Genomic DNA, 19,031 nt, shown 5'->3' on the forward strand with positions numbered 1-19,031 from the left:
TGATATGTTGGATTGATTATTGGTTCACATTGTCCAAATAGTGTGATTGTCTTGAAAGTGTAGTGCTTTAAGTTTCAGTCTACAATGTGCAAGTGTTTACACAAAAGGGGTGGTTATCCATAGTGAATATATACAAGGTTTATTGCATATTTTTGATGGTTTTTTGAATTTTAGGGTTTTTGAGGATATTTTATGTTTTTGTGTGATTGATTTCTTCAGGACATTATGTGATTTTTATAGATTTTCTAAGGACATTTTATGATTTTTAGGGATTTTTTTCAGGATCATTTTATGATTTTTAGTGCTTTTTTCAAGACATTATATGATTTTCACTGCTCTTTTTAGGACATTATGATTTTTAGTGATTTTTTTTAGGACATTATGTGATTTTTATAGATTTTTTAGGACATTATGTGATTTTTATAGAGTTTTTCAGAGCATTATGTGATTTTTAGGATTTTATTTAGGATTGTATTTGAATTTTTAGGATTTTTTAGGATCATATAAGCATATACAAGTGTTAGCTCCAATCCATTATGCAATATGTCCAATAGATAAAAAGCACTTAGGGATATGCCCCTAGTTCAAATTCAAACTCATGCACCATGTAGGTAATATGCCCTCAGATGAGACACATACTATGTACAAAGGCCAATGACAGAGTGTGTACAGACTGGTAATGCTTGGTAAGATAACAAAGGACATTAACTAGTTTGTGAGCCATGGTCAAGGAGCCAAAGATGTCTTGCAATAGGAAGAATATGATCACAAAATGATAGAGGGGAAAAGGACTAGATGGAATCCTGATAGATGGAGGAACAACAACTAATTACAAATGGTGCCTGTTTGCCAATTTTTCACCATGGTACTTGCTCAAAGCACCTATTTCCCAGGTTTTCACTTTTGGAAAAAAAATTTCTCTTGACTCAAATTTTCATGCCAAGATGCCTATTTTCTAGGTTTTCATCAAGGCATCCATTTTTTCATGACTTTTTTCACTTTTATCTTTTCTTTTTTTCATGACTTTTTGCCATTTTTAAAAATATTTTTTCATGACTTTTTTCAAAAAATTTCGGTATTTTTTTAGGACTTTTAGATAGAATCAAGTTAGCACTTGTGAAGATGCATGCTGTTGATGGACATGGGCAATGGTTCACCCTCTAGAGTTGGAATTTGATATACTCTAGACCCAAAAGATGTAGTAACTACATAAGGTCCTTCCCAATTTGGCTCAAATTTGCCTTGTTTTTCTCTATGCTATTGTGTCTTGTAGTTCATATTTAGGACCGGATCACCAACCTCAAAATGATGACCTTAGAATTTCTTGTTATAGCTCTATTTGAGTTAGTTTTTGTTAGCTTGCAAGTGTGTCAAGGTAGCTCATCTCCATTCATCAAGCATTTCTAGCTCATGGAGTTTAGATATTTGGTAGTTTTCATCATCAACAACATCTTGTAGGGATACTCTTAATGATGTAATTTCAACTTCAATGGGAAGTATGGTCTCAATGCCATAGACAAGAGAGTATGGTGTTGTACCAATAGGAGCACAGACACTTGTTTGATATGCCCAAAGAGCTAGATTTAGTTGGATGTGCCAGTCTCGGCTCGAATCATTGACAGTCTTTTGGAGAATCTCAACGATGGTCTTGTTAGAAGCTTCTGCTTGGCCATTGCCTTATGGATGGTAAATAATAGAATATACATGGTATATGTTGTACTTTTCACAAAGCTTGTCTACATCTTTGTTTTGAAATGGAGTACCATGGTCAGTAATAATAGCCAAGGGGACTCCATACTGACATATGATGTAGTTTAGAATAAACCTTGAGATTTTCTTGCCAGTGGTAAAGGTCGAAGGGACAACTTCAACCCACTTGGTAAAATATTTTGTTGTTGTGATAATGAACTTATGACCATTAGAGGACGAAGGAGAAATAGCTCTGATAAGATCAAATGCCCATTGTGAAAAGGGCCATGGTGATATGACTGGCTACAATTCTTGTGCTAGTGCATGGATTAGATTGTTGTGTATCTGACACTTATGACATGTTTTGGCAAAGTCATGGGCATCTTGTTCCATGGTGGGCCAATAATACCCAGCTCTGACAAGTTTCTTGGCTAGACTCAGACCATTGAAATGGCCTCCACATATACCTTTGTGAACCTCATGGAAGATGGTTTCAGCTTCTTGTGAGTCAAGGCATCTGAGAAGGGTTTGGTCAAAAGATCTCTTGTAAAGGGTGTTGCTGATGATGACATATCTAGCAACTTGACAAATAAAGGCTTGATGGTCATTTTCAGATAAGTTGGGTGGTAGGATTTGGGCATTTAGGTAATCATAAATGTCTTGATACCAAGGAGAATTGGGACCAACAAGTTCACACACAAACTTAGATTGGGGGAGCTTGAATGCTAGAATCAAAAGTTTCTCAACAAGGAATTCACAAAATTCCACATTTTGAGGCATGTCAATCATAGAAGCAATGGTAGCCATAGCACCAGTTTGCTTGTTGTGTATTCTTGGTAGTTGAAAAAAAGAGATAGTAACAAATTTAGACTTAAGGAATTCTACCATCTTCTTGTAGGGCATTAGTTTATCATCTTTTGTTTCATAGTCATCATTGACTTGGTGGATAACCAACTAGGAATCCCCAAAGACTTGTAAATGTTGAATGTTCCATTGGGGCTATCTTGAGCCCTATGATCAGTGCCTTGTATTCTGCTATGTTGTTTGTATAGTGGAATGCAATCTTGTATGACTTGGGAATTATGTCTCCTCAAGGAGTGATAAACATAATGCCAGCTCCTAAACCATTTCGTGTATGTGATCCATCAAAATAAAGCTTCCATTCATTAGCTACATCCATGTGAAATATGGATTCATCTAAAAATTCTATCAACATGGGATGATCATCTGACATAGGGGCTTTTGCTAATTGATCTCTTATCACTTGCCCTTTTGATTGCCTTTCGGTCTACATATTCTATGTCAAATTCACTAAGGACCATGACCCATTTGGCTAGTCATCCTATGAGAGTAGCCTTGCTTAGAAGATACTTCAATGGGTCAATCTTAGAGATGAGCATTGTTTTTTAATGGAGCATGTAATGTTTGAGCTTTTGGGCTACAAAGATGGCAGCAAGGCATGCTTTCTCGATTAGTGAATAATTTAGCTCATATCCCACAAGTGTCCTACTAATGTAATATATGGCTCGCTCTCTTCCTTGGTCATCATTTTGTGCCAAGAGAGCTCCTAATGCTGTATCTGTAGCATATATGTATAGGATGAATGTCTTGCCTAGAATGGGAGCCATTAAAATTGGTGGATGTAGAAGATAATCCTTGAGTTGTTGGAAAGATTCTTGGCACTACTTACTCCATTGAAAGGATACTCCTTTATGTAAGAGATGTTGAAAGGAGTGACACTTGTCTTCTAGTTGCATAATGAATCTAGGAATAGACTGCAATCTTCCTTGTAGTCCTCTTAGGGTTTTTAGATTTGTTGTAGAAGGCATGTCAAGTATTGCTTTCACTTTCTTGGGATCCACTTCAATGCATCATTGAGAAACAATGTAGCCTAGGAGCTTTCCAGAGATAACTCCAAATACACACTTTTTTGGATTTAGACAAAGCTTATAGCTTTCCATTCTAATGAATATCTAATCTAGGATGCCCAAATGATCCTTCCTCTTATAGGATTTGCAAAGTAAATTGTCAACATAGTCTTCCATGAGGGTGTGCATGAAATCATGGAAGATGGTGGTCATTTCTCTTTGATATGTTGCCCTATCATTTTAAAGACCAAATGGCATGACATTTTAGCAGTATGTTCCCCAAGGACACATGAAAGATGTTTTGTGTTGATCTTCAAGGGCTATTCTTATTTGATTATAGCCAAAAAATCCATCCATTAGTGATAACATCTCATACCTAGCTATAATGTCTACAACAATATCTATTTTTGGTAAAGGAAAATCATCCTTGGGACATGCCTTGTTAAGATCACAAAAATAAGTGCATATCCTACTAGTACTAAATTAGATATCCGCTCTACATAATCAATGGGTCTTATGAAGCCAACATCCAATAGTTTCTTCAATTCAGCTTTGACAAGGAGGGCAACTTGAGGATGCATTTTCCTCAACTTTTGCTTTATTGGTTTCATTCCTGGTTTTAGTGGTAAGTGATGAAGGACTAGTTTAGGATCTAATCTGGGCATATCTGCATAAGACTAGGCAAAGTTGATCTACCTCTCCAGAAAAAATCTGATAAATTCATCCTTCTCTTTTGGTGATAATGAGGCTGCAAAGTGTATGACTTTGGGGTTATTAGGAGTTCCCAGATTAATCTCTTTGCTCATCTCCACAAGTAATGTTGATATTTCCTTTAATGGGGGTGTGTCTAATCTTCCATCCTTGGGCACCTCAGAGAGGTTTTCACCCTTGGATATGTCCATTATTTTTACTTTTTCATGATCTAATGGCACCTTTCAGTTTTCACCAAGAGACCTACTTGTGTCTTTTTTTGTTAGTTTCTCAATTTTGTGACTAGAAGATTGAGTTGACTCCCCAAAATATGCCATGATGTTTAGATTAATGGAAAATCTAGACTTGTGATCACCTTTTGGTACATCTTCATGGAGCTCAAAGAATTTTGCGATGGCATCATCATTTTCAAATTGGTCAAACATTGGTGGTCCTTGTTGGTCCTAATCAATAAGTTCAAGGAAAACTAAGAAAATGCCATCATTGGTGTTGAATAAGTTTTGGTCCAAGGCATATATATGGATATCTACTTCAGTGATGTCATCAAGATCATGTTCAAAAGAAAGAGGGTTTCGATGCCAAAATGTTTCGATCCAAGGTGAAGAATTGGTTTGAGTGACAGGTGGATTGACATATTTATCTTCTATAGGTAAGCTATCTAGGTCTGCAAACATATGATCAAGATCAATGAAGGTATCAAGATCATCAATGCTAGATATAAATTGGGTGGATTTGAGTTGGTTGTTCTCAGATGCCTTGTCATAATTTGAAGTATTCACCTACTAAGATGAGGATGACTCAATATTAGGAAGACCCAAAACAAATGGTTCGAATCCAAGTCCCAAGCTATGAGGTCATCCTGATGCAGTGATGGGTTGAACAATGCCTTGCTTTTGGAGTCCTAGGCCACTATGTCCATCATATCCCTTTTTCTGCATGATGGCGAATCCAAGTCCATACCTATCGGGGGATATGGGAGTAATTTTTTTGTTCTACTTTAGCCTTTTCAATCCATGCAGAGGTATTTTCATAGATGTATTCTTCATGTAGCCTACCTCCATTGGTGAATGCCACAGAAGGTCTCTTTTGAAGTGCAAATGTAGGCTTGTTTTGTATAAGCTGAGGTTTACCATATAACTTGGGGGATAAAGGAAGTTTCCCAATGTGAAAGGCATGAGACATGGAGTACTCACTACAACCTTGGTCTTATATTTTAAGCTTTCCTTTGGATGCGGGTGTGAGCATGGAAGGATCAACATACTTGGAGGACTCTAGGGGATTTGTTGCATGGTTTGTTGGGACCTAGTATGCAGTGGTTCCTCTAAGATTGGCATAGAATTGGAAGGGATCTAGATCACCTTAGATGGTTACCTCTATATTGTTATAGGAGAACTTTAGGCACTAGTGATATGTAGAAGGAACTGCTTTCATAGCATGGATCCATGGGTGGCCTAGTATCATATTGTAGTTCATTTCTATATCGAGGACCTAGAATAAAGTGTTCTCAGTAGATGGACCAACTTTGACAGGTAAGATGATAACCCCTATAGAGAACACTCACCATCATCATAGGCTTTGATTGTGATCCTCTAAGAGAGATCCACATTAGTTTCAGAATAACCCAAACCTTTGAGTACTTTAAGTATATAGATATTCAGCCTTGCTCCTCCATCTATGAAGACATGTCTAACTTTAACATTGTGGACAAAGACTTCAAGGTGGAGGGGATCATTGTGGTTGGGTTTGTCTTTAGGAACCTCTCCAGGGGAAAAAGTGATATGTTGTGATGCGGATAGGTTCCCAACCATGGCTTGAAACTGGGCAACATCAATGTTAGCTAAGATGACTGACTCTTTAAGGGCTTGATCCAAGATATTCTAATGTTGGGGAGATGCATGCAATAGGTCCAAAATGGATATTTGTGTAAGGGTTTTGTCGAGTTGTTCAACAAGGCTATAATTAGATGAAGTAGGAGCAGTAGGTCTACTTGGGGGTGCAGGTCTAGTAGAAGCAGTAGGTCTAGATGGGGCTCCAAGTAGGGTGATCTTGCTATGGCATGTAGTGACAATACAATGAGGGTCTTCAGCCTTCAATGTGAATGTGGATATGCAAAAATTAGACTCATTAAAGCAATTGATGGTGTAGTCATATCCGGTGCATGTGTAATTCACATTACCTTGTGAGTTTGAGTTTGAACTTGAGGGTTTCTCTTTGTCATGATTACCCAAAGGATCTTTGAATATAGTATTGTCAGAGTTGGATGGTAATAGTGGTGGATCAATTTTGATTACACCATCATCAATAAGGTCTTGTATTGCATGTTTCAATTGGAAGTACAATGAAGTCTAATGTCCTTTGGTGCGATGGTAATCACAATAATTTTTGTCATCCCACCAATTTAATTTAGTTAATGGTTCATCTTTGATTAGGGGTATTTGTAGGAAGTTATTACTCAATAATTGTTTTAATGTAGTCTCAAGAGGTATCTCCAATGGTGTGAATTTTCTATCCTTGGTTCTAGGACGTCTCTGAGGTTTTTCTTGCATGGGAGTCTTAGTCTTCTGTTGTGGGGCTGATGTTTGATTAGAGGTTTGTGAATTTGTAGGTTTTGCACCTTTCAAAGTCAGTTGAGGTTGTGTTGTGCTAATCATGCAAGCATCCAAAATGCCATCATTAGTCACATTCTTGTTTTTGGAGAAAAGATTTTCCTTGTCATTAGACGAGTTGGTGTTTGTGTTTTCTTTTTTTATCTTGATGATTCCCTTACGGATGAGAGCATCTTCAATACTAGCCCCTATTTTCATTAGTTTAGAAATAGTGCTTGGAATCTTGATTTTGAGTTCATACATTAAGTCTAGAACTAAGTTTTCAATGCACAAGTTTACTTGTTCTTTAGGAATGTCTAGTGAGCATTGGCTAACTAAGCTTCTCCAATGAAGTAAGAATGTGATGAATGGTTCTCTCATCCTTTGTTTAGTTGAGCATAAAGTAGAAAGTGTTGCCTCATTTGTAATGTTGAAGGCAAAGTGGGAGATGAACTTGTCTGCTAGCTCTAGCCGAGATTTGATATTGCCAAGAAGTTTGGAGTACCATTCAAGTGTGGGCCCACCTAGAGAACAAGGGAAAAATCTCATAAGGTAAGTGGGCTCATCACTAAGTTTGATACATGAAGCAAAAAATTCTTGGATGTGGTCAATAGGGTTGCCTTTTCCTTAGTATTTTTCAAACCTTGGAGCTTCAAAGTGTTTTGGGAATGGTGGCATATACAAAATTTTGTCAAATGGATTAGGATGTAGGTCCCTTTCTGTATATAGAGCCTATTTCTTTTGGACTCCCAATGCCTCGACTTGTTTGGAAAGTTGTTTGAATTGTTGTAATAGCTCTTCATTAGGATTTTGTATGATGGTCTTTCCTTCAAGTCTTCTGTGTCTATGAGTAGACTATTTGATGTAGTGGGAGCTATGTCTACTTGGTTTTGACATTTTTGTGTCTGATGAGTCTGGTGAAGTGTCACTAGGTGGTGGAGGTATGTTGGCACCTCAAAGATAGAAGAGTCCCTATTGTTTGGGAACTTTTTGTGGGATTGACAATGATTGTTGTACCATGTGCTTTTGTTGTGCCATGTGTTGTGGTTGTTGTTGGGATACCTCTGTTGGTTGTATGTGAGACCATGTATGTGCTTGTTGTTGTAGAGGTATTTGTTGAGGTTTTTGTGGCACATGTTGTTGTTGTAACAAATGTTTCTAGTATGCAATTTGTTTCTCAAGTCATCTTTGATATTCCAACTATTGCTTGAGTTGTTCTTGTTGTTTAGCAAAGATCATTTTTTGTTGTTGGAATTGTTGCTGAAATTGTTGTTGATAAATTGTGTGTAAGTCAAGTGGGTTCACATGGGACTATTTATTAGGAATGTTGGATGTTTGCCCCACTTGAGGTTGTTGTTGTTGATATGTGGGATGTGTGTTAAGTGGATGTATAATTGGTTAAGGGTTGGAAGTCTTAAGTCCTTGCACCACCATAGGTTGATGTTGTTGGGGTAGTTGCTTATGTCCTTGAGAAGTGATCATCATGTTGGTATTGTTGCTTTGGCTCCTTTGTGTGTTAGAGGTTCCTCCTTGTGACATCATATTGACTTGACTATGAGATGTGTTCCTATTAGGAATGGCTGTAATATAAATAAGGCTTTTCCTTTGCACCTCAATAGGGATTGTTTTAGTTGATATTTCACATAGTGTACTCATGGGAGGCTCTGTAACATTTGATGTCACACCACTAGGTAGGGTTAGGAGCAAGGGTGTACTTTGTTGATTTGCCTCCAAAGAAGGTGTGTCTAGCATCCCTAGAGTACAAGTCCCTTTAGGTGCATCTTGTTGTTGCATCATGTGACTAAAATAAAGTCTCAATGTCCTTTTGGGGTGATTAGGAATTGGTGGTATTTCTTCGAACAAGGGATTAACATTGATGTGTTCAAATGTACTTTGGAGGATTTCAATTGTTGGCTCTTGATGGGACCTTATAAGTGCCATTATTGCATTTGAAAACTCCAAAGGTTGTTTTCCCTTATCTAAGTCCAAATTGATCATGGGTTGTAGGTTTTCAATGGTTGTGTTGGTTTGATGTTTGGACTTAGGTCCTTCCATATTTGGGTTGAATTTGACAATTTCTTGGGTTGCCAAAAGTTTGAAGTTTTTACGAAAGTTTTTGTCTTGACATGCCCTAGCCATTTCTTCATCAGTGATGCCATAATCAGTGTCAAAGTCATCACTGAGATGTATAGTACCTTGTTGTATGTTTGATGTGTTATAGTTGAAGGTACTTGTGTTAGGTTGGCTAAATTTGAAGGAATGTGATTGTTCATCTTCTAGTGTGGTTGGCACACTTCCTCCTCCTAGTGGTATTGGCACGAATATAGGTTCAAATTCTAGACTCCACTAAACCATCCCATGTGTGGGGGAATTATTTGGAGGAAATCTCATGGTAGGTGCATTGTTTAAGGTCTTTTGTGTCATAGCTTGATTATGGTGCTCTTATGGATACATGTTTAAGGGGTCTACAAGTAAAGGTTGTGATGCCTCGATTTGTTCTTTGTCAATAGTTTTTTGGGTTTTCTTACTCTTCTTCTATCTTGGACGAGGTTTTGGTTGTGCTTGTGCCTCAGAAAAAAAAGGCTTTTAGAGTTCCTTGGGTCTCTGAGCTGATTGTATCCTAGTAAGTGCTGGCATGATACCTAAGAATGCAGATGCAATGGAAACTTTGAGTGTTTTGGGTGATTTAGAGTGGTGGGTATGCAAGATATGAGTTTTTTTGGGATTTTTAAGTGTTTAGGGATCTTATTCAATGTGAGGAAGTGCTAAAAAAATGAGGGTTTTGATGTGCAAAGTGTAAATGTCCTAGGGATGTGATGTAAATGCGAATGCAAGGTACTATTTTGAAGCTTGACTAGAGGGGATGATAATGACTCTAAGGTATGCAAAATGACAATTAGGATTATGATTTTGACTTGGTGAGGATGCCAAAGGTTTATGTATGCAAGGTATACCAAGAAAAGAATGATGCTCTATGGTTTCTAATGACATTTAGGATATGCAAAATGAGGGTAAATGCTCAAGAAGGAAATTTGGTTGATGGACACTTTGATAGGGTTTGGTAGTGAAAATGATGATAAAGATTTTGATCAATGCAAGATGAAGGGGATATACCACTAGGGTAAGTCAAAATAACATTTAGCAATACTAGCAAATATTCCCCACTTGGTTGTGAAAGAAGCCTTTAGCCTATCTTCTTCATTGACCATTACCTAGTTATATCCTAAGTAATCATCCAAGAATGACATCATCTTTGAACCATTAACAATTTGCAACACCTCATCTAATGAGGGTAGAGGGTAGTTATCCTTCTGAGATGCTAAATTCAAGTTGCAAAAGTCAACACAAAGGTGAATCTCTCCGATCTTCTTTTGTATAGGAACAAAATTTGCCAACCATGTGGAATGATGGATAGGAAATATGATCTTAGCATCCAGTAATTTCTTAACTTCTTTCATAATTAGTGGTTCGATTATCGGATTTACTGGTTGTTGTCTTTGTCAGAAAGGTTTAGCATCTAGTTTCAATGGGATGTGATGTGTGATAATCTCACTATCATAAGTCTTTAACTCTTCATAGCTCCAAGAAATAACATCTTTATATTCGGTGAGAAATTTGATCATGTCATCCCTTTCTTTTTGATTGCATGCTTTTCCTATTTGCACCCTTTTTGGTTCTTCATCAGTACCCAAATTGTAGGAGTCACATTCTTCGATTCCTTTCTCTTGAGTTTGCCTTCTATTGAGTGTTGATTCATCATGGTCAAAGATGCATTCAAGTTCAACCATTCCTTTTGGAATGCTATTGGTTTTCAAATTAAGGATTCCATCATCATCCTCAAGCTCATCATCTTCAAGCTTGTCCTCAAGTGTATCATCAATCTCTTGTCCTTGAAAATGGTGACTGCACATAATAAACTCAAGTATATGTTGATCATCCTAAAAGACCTGAAAGTTCATGATATTGTCAAGAATGGAAGGAATGAAAACTAATTCATCTAAGATTCTTTTCAAATCCATTCTTTCTACTGGTTGCAAAGTGCTGGCTGAAATAGCAAGGGCATTTGCTACCACATTCTTTCTTCTTGGAATGGATTTGATGTTCAGAGCTTCAAAGTCATCCATTATATCCCATACCCTTTTCCTGTAAGTGATTAATATTTTGTTGTTGCATGAGTATATGAATTTTACTTGTCGTATCATGAGTTGAGAACCCCCTTTGATTATAAGAGTAGTGACTCCTTCTTCCAATGCAAAGAGAAGTCCTCAAATCAAAGCTTCGTATTCTGCACCATTGTTAGTACATCTAAACTGCAATGGATATGTGGCATAGAAAGACCTACGTTTTGGGTTGATTAGTTCAATACTTGCACCGACTCCTAATTTTCATTTGGAACCATTGAAGTAGAGTACCCAAACTACATTTTCCTTGGGTTTTCTGACTTTGTGCTTATTCATCCTTAACTTTTCTTTTACTTGAGTCTTGAATGACTATTTCCTTGGAACCCATTGTAACTTTTCTCATGTAGGGCTTGATGAATCTCCTTCATATCCTATGGATAGAGGAAGAGTGTGTTTTTCTTGCTTCTCCTAAATTTCCCCTATTAGCTCATTGATTTGTTCAACTTTGGGTTTAGGATGAATGACTACTAAAGTCCATCCTTTACCTTTGACATATCATCTTCTTGTATAAACTTTAATCATCCTAGGAGGAGGAGAAGATAAAACTCCACCATCTAAAGAGGTATAAATGTATGATACATTTAGATCTTTGCTTTCCTCTTCAGTTTGTTCAATAAGGTTGGGTGAATTCACTGAATCTTGACCTTCAAAAATTTCATCACTTGAGGTCTTTGTACTCTTGTTTTCCATCATTTGTGTTGAAACCTTTGCTACTACTTCTTGGCATACCGAACATTCAAACTCTGAATGACTAACTTTGTGCAACCGAAAAAATCCTAGAAGGAGGAGGATACTAGGATCAACTTCCTCTCCTAAAAAATGTAGATTAGTCACCATACTTTCTATGAATTGTGTCATAGTCTCACTTTTTGGTACCGACACCTTAGGTTCTTCATTTTGATCATGAGATGTCTTGTTTGGAACTATGTTCAATACCATTACTTTGTACAAACCCAAGTTTGATTGTAAGAATGCTACCTCATTCGGGGCATTGTAATCTATGATCATTGTTTTTAGTTTGGCCTTAGCATCTAGCTTGATTTGATTGTTCAATCCTATCCATGGCAACCATAATTGAGTGAAGTCTGTAGAGAACCATCCTCTGAGACATTTTGTCCATTCTCTACTTAGGAGTAATTCGTATGTCTCCAGGATGTCAACCACATGTATGTCAACTATATCCTAGATCCAAGGATCAACTGTTAGTTTTATCCATAGATCTTTTAATACTCCAATGAATTTTACCTCTATTTTATCCAACTGTATTACCACTCGATTGTTACTATTGTTGTTGAAGTTCCTGTTGTAATTCTGACCAAAATTGTTGTTGTAGGGGCCAAAATTGTTTCTTTGGAAGTTGTTATTTTGTCCTTAAAATAATCTAAGATGAGTCAAATCATTGGTCATTTGTGACATGGTCTTCTTCATTTGACCAAATTTTGAAAGGATATTATTATGTGCTTCCACAGGAACTGTCGCTTTTTGTTCAAAGAAGGCTATTTTTGGGGGCCCATACCCTAGATATGTTATCATTTGAGTTTGTGGAGCGGGTGCCTGCTGCAATGGAACTGAGTTCATAGGTATGAACTGATTAGGCATGGTGGGTGCTCCCATGGGAACCATTGGAATTGTAGGGACTATATGCATAGGAGGCATCATTCCTCCTCCATTAGGATTAGCTTGCTTTGTGAATGTGATCACTTTTGCAAAGACTTTGTCCAATGTGTCAATATTTGTTGTAGGAAGTCTTCTCAGAAAGATCGTAGTAAGAGGATCCATAGAATTGAAATAAACTTGGATGGTGGCTTCAATTGGTATTGTGTATGGTGTTTCCAACTTGTGGTAGGCCACATGAAAGTGATGATTGAAGCATGCAATTGTCTTAGCTAGGTCCCTTTTTATTGATATGAATTGTTGATGTATCACTACTAGATTGATGAATGTTTACAATTTTTTGAAAGTGTTCTAGTCTCCAATACATCTTGGTGGTAGGTTCACGTACCAATTGAAGGAAATTTCCCCCAAAGAATAGGGAAATAAATGAAGAACCACATCTTCATTAGCAATTTGCTTCTGGTTGCTAATTTCCTTAAAAACCTTGACATGATCTTTGATGGTTCTTGTTTCTATGTAAATAAACATTGGAAAAAATTTATCAGGATTCTTAGGGAGGTCATGGAGGGCACATCTCAAGCTAAGAGTTGAATCAACTACATTTACAAAAAAGTCCATTGGAGGATTTTGTGGACCTAAAGGTGGCTGGGGTGGTGATGGGAGTGCTGGAATATGTGGAGGTCTCCCTAGTGGTTGAATGGGTGGTGGAGTAGAAGAAGATGATGAAATGTTGAATGGAAGTAGCTGAATTAAGGGTATTCCTCTATCACTACATGGCTAGCCCTTCACTTGATGTGTGTCAAAGTTAACTTGCCATCAAAATGTGCTCCCGATGCATGGAAAGTACTATTTTTAGAACTAGCAGTCAACTGTCGGTGCACCTATAAATTGTGGACCTATAGACCTATAGAGCTATGAATCTTTGAACCTTCAAATTTATGGAGTTGTAGACCTTGACTAGGTCAAAATCTCAAAATTTTACTAAGTGTCAAAATTGAAATTCTGGCATCTGGGTTTTGCTCATCTTTATCCTAAAGATATGTTTGAATGTTTGCCCTTGAATTTCTCTATAATTATTGTAATATTAGCAACATCAAGAAGATCAAAAGCCTCATACTTATCTTTGACCTTCTGTCTATAGTTGTCCACCTCAATTCAAGTTTTTGTAAAATCTTTGAGTTAGGTGTCCAACTCTAACAATGCTTCTTCTGTCCTGAAGGCTTGTCTGATGTCTTCATCACTAGATGCTTCCTCTAAAGTCTTTCTAAAATTCTCCTCATCTGATTCTTCTTCGAGAATGGTTTTAGGAACAAAGGGATTAGGCATTGATCTTTTATGAACTCTTTGCCTCTTATTCATTCTAACCTTGACTCGTTTGCTTTTGTGTAATATCACTATATCCAGAATTGGATCAAGTGGAAAGGGTTTCTTGATCTAACTCTTTGTCATTCTGATGAAATGTCTTGCTTGATGATTAATATCATTTGTTTCCTCTCTATCAATTTTTGGATTTAGGATGGGCCTCTCACCAACTTTATCTATATTGAATATGGAATCTAGTAGCTCATGTGAATCCTGTAGCCTTATCTCATCCAAGATGGTCAAATGGAGAGCCTTCTCCACTAAATACAAAGTCATTCTACAATAGTCCCTAATACGAACATCATAGTCATTTGTGGCATTCATCCAATGATCTTCAATGGTGTCCTCATGATAGAACTCTTTTCCTACCAAGTTTTCAACTTTACCAACATTGTTGAAGAATGGCTGGGGAGAGTTATATTCTTCGAGAGGATAATTCTTCCATTCCCACTCAAAAGTCAGGATATCCTACTTCCTCTTTACTTGGTATGCTCCTATTACAAAAGGCCAATCTCAATAAGGCCTTCGTTTCTTTTTTATCCTCTCATAAGCTAACTCAATCTATCGAGAAATATCCATTAGAACCAACTTGTCACTTCGATATCTTGGGAGCTTCTTTGGATGGATGGATGCACCACCAACCCGAATGTATGTGAATGTATGGAACTAGATGAAATATGCATCGAGAGCTATGATCTATGCCTTTTCCTCATTAGACAATATCTTCCCATAATCCCCTTTGATGAGTCAAATGATGGCAATGATGAAGGCATCATTCACAATTCTCTACTCCTTGCTCTATGGTGAGAGCTTCTTCTTAACTAGCTAAGGATAGACTATATATGACCATGCATTAGGATCTTGCATACTACCCTTCTTGTACAACCTAGGATAATCGGTGGCTCTCGTTGCAAGTAGATATACCACATAAGAAGTCATATAGAACTTCTTCTTGCCCTTTACTATCTGTAACTAGTCACACAAGTTCTCACTAAGTGTGGTGGCCCAATCTAGTGGCATCTTTGCATGTCTAATGGTCTTAATGAAGTTGACCATGAATGGAGTGAGATGAGCTACTGTAGGAAATCCCATAACTCTGCTCATCAAAATTGTTGAATATCCAATGTCATCCTTCATGTATCCTTGAGTCATATCTACTTTACTGATTGTCTTCCCATGAGGTGAATTCTCAATGAGGTATGAGGAATATATGATGTCAATGGCCTCCTGGTAATGATCCTTATGCAACCTCTCACTTGCTTCATATGAAAGTCTGATAAACTGATTGGCTCTAGGTAGGTGAAAAATCCTCTTGATATTATCAAGTCATAGATCTAAGACCACTTCCCTAGTGAAGTTCTTTACCACCCTTTCCTCAGGAACAAAATGCCAAGATAGGGTCATAATCAATTCAGCTGAGTGCACAATCCTAGAATGTGATGCTGCATTTACCAATCCAAAACAGATTAAGGTGGATCTTAAAGATGATCTTTCAGTTGGGTTGTTAAAAAATCTCAAAAACTCTCCCAAGTCCATGTGTCCAAGTTTTGTGTCTTTGATCTCAAAGTATTCATCGTGCAACCATGACTTTGGGGTTACACCTTGGAACTTGTACACAACTAGTTTTACTGCTGATCTGGATGTGGATGTCATCTGATTATATTACCTACATGTCATAAAAGAAAAAAATAAGGACAAATTATTGGATATATATAAAACATTAAAAAAAAATGTCCTTCAAGAAAACTTATTTAATTTGTTTTTTTTTTTAATTTAAATTATATACATATATATATATATATATATTTCCAAAACTAATTATAACTTTAAAAAAAATCAAATTAAAAAAAGGTGGGTTGAGGTGTGATAGTGCGTGCCTCATGTGTGTCAAAAGAGAGGGGGGGTGAGCGGTGCTACGTGCCCAAAAGGCACGTGCAACATAGTAGCAATAGTGACCACGTGGCCCAAAGGGTGCGTGCTGCGCACCCAAAAGGGTGCAGCTAGGGTGGCTGTGCGCAGCGCAGCACATTGAAAAGGTTGCAATGGAAACAATTGCGTAGCCCAAAGGGCACATGTTTTGTCACACCATGCATCCAAAAGGGCACGACAATAGCGGTCGCATGCAGTGCTGAGCGTGATTCCTCCTGTGGTCGTGCGCGCGTGAGAGGGTTTGAGTGGAGGTTGGGGGGAAGGGGTCTCCATACCTTTCCCTCTTAGCCCTTCTAAAAAAAATGAACAAGTAAGAAGGGGAGGGGGGTTTTATAACCTCCTTCCTTCTTTTCTTTGCAAAGTGTGTGCACCTCGATGTGCGTTCATGCCTCAATGTGTACACATGCCTCGATGTGCATGCGTGCATGATGGGGACACAACCCAAGAACAGAATGGACACAATAGAAAAGGGAAATTGTATTAATTGAGAAAATAAGCTAGTACAAATAGTACAGAGAAAATAAACTTCAAGACATGCCCTAAGGGCTTACAATAACATAAATCTAGAGACAATTTCTCCTTTCAGTACCTCCTCTCAAACTCCACTCCGAACTGCCTTTTACAATGCCAAAAATCTCCTTAAATAGACCTCAAAGGGTTAAGGACTGGGAGTAAATTCTATAAAGTGCTAGTAGGCATCCACCGACCAAATAGAAGGTTCCAGAAGCTACATTAGAAGTCGATGCAAATCTAGAAGAATCTAGAAACGGTAACCGAACTTCCAAGAGGCATAACTTTTGAACCGTAGCTCTGATTGACGAACTGTTTACATTTTTGGAAAGCTCTCAAAGCGCTCTATAGCCCTATGGACCAGCTTCTCTTGTCCCCCCATCTTTTCAGCCCTTTTCAAGGTCATTTAATGCCCCTAACCTGACTTTGAAGCATTCTTAGGAGGTCTCCAAAATCCAAAAAACTGCAATAAATTTCAAACCGTGGGGCCTTTTGACCTGATTCTTTTTTTGGAATGCTCTAAATCACAATTACATTCATCTAGCCAATTTACACCTTCTAGGTCACCAAAATGATGGCCAAATTGCATGCTCCTATTTCTTTCAGGATTTTCTAGCACATTGATAGCTGAACTGTGAGAGTTGGAACCTTTATTTGACCCAAATGGGTATCCAAAAATGAAAAGACATGAAACAAAAAATAATTCTAAGTACATTTTTTTTTGGGTGACACAGGATTGCCCTTATACCTTTGGATGCTCCTGCATCAATGCATGAGACTTTTTTTTTTTTTTTTTTTTGGTTTTTTGACTTAAAAATTCTAAGTTATTTAATCGAGTTTCCTTCTCCTGACTCCCAAACTATGAGTCTGAGAGTGAAAAATAAAATAAAATAGGGGGTCCCCATTCCTAGTAAGGAATGGGGCGTGTGTTGTGGAGACCACAAAGAATAGCTCTGAAAAAAGGAAGAAATGACCAAGGCATTTATTCATTAGAAAACATTCTTCCACAATGTGTCAAACACCAACCAAACTTTGAACACCTCGAGCGTATCTCATATGACCTTGCAATCAAAATTTTTGAAGTGAAAACCTTCAAACTTAGTGTGTGCATTGTGCATTCATTCCCTTTGACGTGTCAGGATTCCATCAACCAAAATCCTCTGTCAACTCAAAACAATCTTCCACCCCTCCCAACTCATTCATTCAGAATTTCCACAAAGGCTCTTTGTCAAACAATCGCTTGACCAGATGAGAGAATTAGTTCGAGGGCTCTTGGTAGGATGCCATATTTTTTTTTAATTTTTTGGCCTTTTTCATAATTGCTCCATGTCATTCCACACATTACTTTTGATGAACAATACTTTTGACTGCAAGACGCTTTGTTTTGTAACGTATTTCTAGCCATTTCAGATCACTAGAATCCTTTAGACATAACACCATTTTTTCTTCTCATTTTTTTTTTGGTTCTGTATCCTGACTACACTTAGATTATGTAAATCAGTTTTTGGATTAGATTGTGTGGAGATTTTTACCATCAACATTTTGAATCACACTACTTGATCCATCATCAGGATGAGAGAGCAAGAGATGTCACATAAACTTTAGCTACACTTAGATTGTGTAGCTAGAACATCGGTGTTGTTTCTTGGATTCAATCTCTTATGAACATCCCTTGCATTCCTCTTTTATAACTTTAGGAATCTCTCATGCCAACAATGATCTTAGTAACCTTTTGAGGAGATCCCTCTTGCTTGAACCAGTTAAAATTTGGATCATTCCCCATCGGCTTTGACTTTAATTCAATAGCACCTAAAACAATCAAATTTTAAAATTTTTAAAGTGTTGAGAGCTTGTTGGTCTAGGCTTCTAATTTCTAGACTAAAAGTCCCCTAATTCCATAAAAAATTTCTGTTTCTTGGTTGGTATAAAACACACAGCCATCAAAATGTTTTGACAAAGAAATACCTCCTCCTGAAATCAGGACCAAAGAGTGGTTAGTAAAAATCATGAGAAAGATCCCAAGTACATGTTACCCCCTAACACTGACATAATTTTGAAAGGAAACACATGACTAAAAGAAAACACACAACTTGAAAAGAAACACACTTATAGAAATAAACACACTTGCAGAAATGAAAATCTAATCTAGATGCGGAAATGAAATCTAACTATGCTTTTTTTTTTCTAGGCTTCAAAATAATGTTTTAGAAACTGCCCATTTACGGGCAAAGGTAGAAACTCCCCCTATAAGGAACTTAGCCTAAATGTGTTTTCTCTGAGAATTTTCGCAATCTGATATGGGTCTGTCCACAAGAATTGAAACTTGGCATGGCTACCTGACTTTTCTTTCACCATATCCCAAAGTAGGATGAGGTCTAAAATTTTAAAGGATTTTATTGTGGCCCTGTTGTCAAACCATCTCTTAACAACAACTTGATTTTTATCCATGTGCTCTAATGCAGTTGTTCATTTCTCATCCATTTCCAGAAGATTCATCAATCGAATTTGTACTCTGTCAGTGTCATTAGCATACCCACTCATGAATTTTAAAATAGGAATCTTGAGATTGAGCAAGAATACCG

Source organism: Cupressus sempervirens, chromosome 5, assembly GCF_028749045.1.
Source record: "Cupressus sempervirens isolate cs-2001-9-10 chromosome 5, ASM2874904v1, whole genome shotgun sequence".
NCBI classification, from domain to species: domain Eukaryota; kingdom Viridiplantae; phylum Streptophyta; class Pinopsida; order Cupressales; family Cupressaceae; genus Cupressus; species Cupressus sempervirens.